Source organism: Malurus melanocephalus, unplaced genomic scaffold (assembly GCF_030028575.1).
Source record: "Malurus melanocephalus ecotype Western Australia unplaced genomic scaffold, MMel_1.1 scaffold_202, whole genome shotgun sequence".
Lineage (NCBI taxonomy): Eukaryota > Metazoa > Chordata > Aves > Passeriformes > Maluridae > Malurus > Malurus melanocephalus.
Genome location: NW_026623434.1, coordinates 663,451 through 667,480, shown reverse-complemented (window position 1 = coordinate 667,480; position 4,030 = coordinate 663,451).

Here is a 4,030-nt window from a genome sequence, read left to right as displayed (position 1 = left end):
GAGGCCTCACCTCAAATCCTGTGTTCAGTTTTGGGCACCTTGTGACAAGAGAGATATTGGACACGCTGGAGCGTGGCTGGAGAATGGCCACAAAGCTGGGGGAGGATGTGGAGCCAAGGCTGATGAGGAGCAGCTCAGGAGCTTGGGGTGTTTAGYCTGAAGAAAAGGAGGCTCARGGAAGAAATTATTGCTCTCTGCAACAACCTGACAGGAGACCAGCATGGTCAATCTCTTCTCCCTAGTATTAAGATAAATAATCAGAGGAAATGGCTTCAAGCTCTGCCAGGGAAGGTTTAAATTAAATAGTAGGAAAAAAATTCTTCCTTGTAAGGGGTGCCATGGATTGGAGCAGGCTTCCTATGGAAGTGGTTCAGTCACCATCTCTGGAGGTATTTAAAGGATACATAGATGTGACACCTGGGGACATGGTTTAGTGGTAAAGTTGGCAGGTTGGGTTAATAGTTGTTAGACTCAGATGATCTTAGAGTTCTTTTCCAGCCTAAATGATCATGTGATTCTATGTCTGAATGAGAATGTGTGAGTATCAATCTAAACAAAACAATGAAAATAGTTACAGTGGAAAGGGTTTCTGGAATTTTGCTGGGAAACATTCTTCCTCTGATGTTTTACTATTCAAAGACAAGGAGATCAGTTTTGGGAGAAAAAAAAAGCCCATCACAAGTGCAACATATTTAAAATATAGTTCCCAATGATAAAAAAATGTAGAAATCTGTCTACTACCAGATATAAGTMATTTCTCATGTACATAATGTAAACATTCTCTCTTAATTTCTTCTTTGTAGCCACTGGTACCAGTACAAGTTTGAAATGTAGAGATCTGTGAATTTCCTTCAGATAAACATTTTTCTGAATTATACTCTGAATGAATAAATGGTAGGAAAGGTTTCTATTCTAATGTTGAAAGATAAAGCAACTCATACCGAAAGTATCTTAACCCCTCACCACCTGCAACTGGAGGTTCAGAATCACCACAACAAAGAGCTGAGACACACACAGRTAGGTASAGCAGARTGGTTCACAGCAGTCAGCAGTAAAYATTAAGCTTTCCCATCAGCATTACCATAAATTTGGGAACTACCAAACAGAATTTTGGCACTAATCTGTATTATAGCTTTTGGAATTCAAGTAAGACTGAGCTTCACCATCCCAACCTCTGTTCTCACATCCCTAACTCTCTTTCCTCCAGCTGTGAGGGACTGCTTTTCTCTTGCCCTGCAGAGCAGGTGTGATGAGAGAGGAGACCTGAAGCCCACATTTGATTACCCTCCCAGTGCTCCACTCCRGATGCCCTAATTCTTCAACCAGTGCATTAACCACCAGGCTGTTATCTGTAAYAAGGTCAGGACACCACTTCCTTCTCTTGGGGCCAGGTTTTGGGATGAAACTGTGTCATGCTCTGGGCTTTCATCAGCAGGGCTGACTAGTCCATGAAAATCAAAGAGGCTTCAGCTCAGTACAGATAAGTACTGAGACATGCCATTTAGCTACCCTGGGATATATGCACTGGCAGAACACTTGATATGAAGCAGCTTTACCCATGGAGATTCAAAAGCCGACAGACTCTGCTACTGCTTAGGCTGCCCAAAGAGCTGCGTGAAGTTAGGGTGAATCATGTACTGGGACTACAATGCCTTGCGTTTCATCTGAATCATGCTTTTGGTGGCTTAGTAACATGTTCAGTTTTYATGGTACTTGTGAACCTCCCTACCCAGGAGTCCACCAAATGTTGTTTTTGGGCTAGCACAGCCTCTTCAGGGAGTGTGCAAATGAAGTTCTTGATGGCCTGTGCAGAGGCACTGAGTCTGCTCCCAGGGAAGCTTCTGCTGCTGGGGGAGTGAGTAGTGGAAGTTAGATTAATGTCTGTGGGTTGAATAAATGCATGCCAGCTCAGCTGAGTGGAATGCAGCTGGTCTCAATTTGGCAGGAGAAAGAAAGGATTTTGTAACAGGATTAAGGAGAAGGTTCTGCCTTTCTATAGCAGGTGCAAGTAGACGACACAGAGGCAGAAGGCACCACTGCCACTGCCGAGATACCTCCAAGATGTACTTGAAACCTTTCTTGCTAAGCAGAAAAAAGGCCCTATTTGTCTGAAAAGTCAAGGTAAAGCAGTGTGATAACTATCCATGCATGTCTGACATGACTGGGGGTTTTGATTTTGCCCAGGAGAAAAAAAAAAATACTAAACTCAAATAAAAACAAAAATCAAGAGAGAGAGAAAGAAAAAGCGAAAACTATTGGACCTTTGGAATTGTCCTATATTTAAAAAGTAACTGAGAGATTAAAATAAATTAATTTTCATATGTAAACTACTGTACAAGTCGTTGAGAGTGCTCATGTGTTTCCCCTCTTTACAAAACATCCTGGGTAACATCAGCTGTACAGGGTACAGCCTGTCCCTCCAGGGAGGGGCTCCAGCTTGCTGACCATCTTGGTGTCTCTCTTCTGGGCTCACTCCAACAGCTCCCTGTCCTTCCTGTGCTGGATCCCCCAGAGCTGGGTGCAGCACTGCAGGTGGGATCTCACCAGAGCAGAGCAGAGGGGCACAACCCCCTCCCTCACCCTGCTACCTGCCCACACTGCTTTTGATGTGGCCTAGGATACAATTGGTTTTCTGGGCTGCAAGTGCACATTAATGGGTCAAATTCAGCCTTTCATCCATCAGCATCCTCAGGTCATTTTCAGCCAGGCTGCTCTTGATCTGTTCATCCCCTTAAATACCAAGTTACAAGTCATGCCAGGAAGACTATCCTCTTTTATTTGATTTTATATGCCATTATCTGCTTATTATAAATTTGGATAGCTACATTGTGTGAGGTGTGAACTCGAGTATCTTTTAGTCAGAGAGGGAAAAAAAGGTAATTTTCAGTATGATTCACCTCACCCATGAATAATTTGCATTAGTAAAACTCAAACTGCCACAGAAGTGTCTGGGCTACAGTGGGTAACAGATTGTTACCTCAAAACACGGAGGCCTCCTCATGGCAGATGCAGATGTCTTCATTAAGTCAGAAGCAGCACCTTGTCCTGAGTGTTAAAACAATGTTATATCTTACATTCATAACCATCAGGGTAAGAAAATGGAACAATAAGGCAGTGCTTAGCCACAACATTGCACAATATTGCCATTCTGCCTGGCYCTTTTGCACAGACCAGAAGTTTGTGCATCCCAGGGGATCAGTTTTAGTGCAACTCCTTTGTGAAGAGAACTAATGAATATATATAAGCAATCCCCATCTCCAAAGAAGCAAACATTTGAGCAGACTAAAATCACACATCAGCTCTAAAGATGTGAATTAGAGAGTAGTATCAAGGGGATGGGATTTGCATTAGTCCCAGTTTAACAGAAAAGAGGTTTTCAGCTAATATGAAATGTATATTAGAAACTAATGAAAATGTGAAGATACCTACAGGCACTCAAGTAATGCCTTCAGAGAGGTAGGATTCTCATGGCAAAACAAGTACTGATTTTTCTTCTTGCTGCTGTGCTGTTAAATCAAGGTGAGGAATTGGGTTTATTGAAAATATCTCAAAGCATTGGCTTCTAAATTAGAGAAACAATATTCTTCTTTCCACCCTTGTTTTTCAATGTGGTTAACAATTAAAACAAAGCATTTGGCTGCTCAGAGGTTACAGAATGATCCATTCATGCTAGGAAAGTATGGGCGAATTAATTATAAACCAAAATTTCTCAAAATTCTCATACCAGGGCAACATTACATATATGTTGAGTGTCTACTCTCAAGTATGCAGAGGAAAATGAGAACTAATAACAATGCAGGCTTAATCCATACTAGAAGAGTGACCAGAATTCTTAMAATGTTAAAACTCATGGTTTTTGTAACACTGGGCCAAGTAAAAACCCAGTAAAACCGAGTTCTGTGCTGTTCAAATTAACTAGTTTTGTCCAGGCTTCATGTGTCAACTGTGGTCACTTTCAAATTCTTCCTCTCAATTAAATGCTGGATGTTGAGGAATGGACCAGAAATATTTTTCTTTGCTTAGACAAACC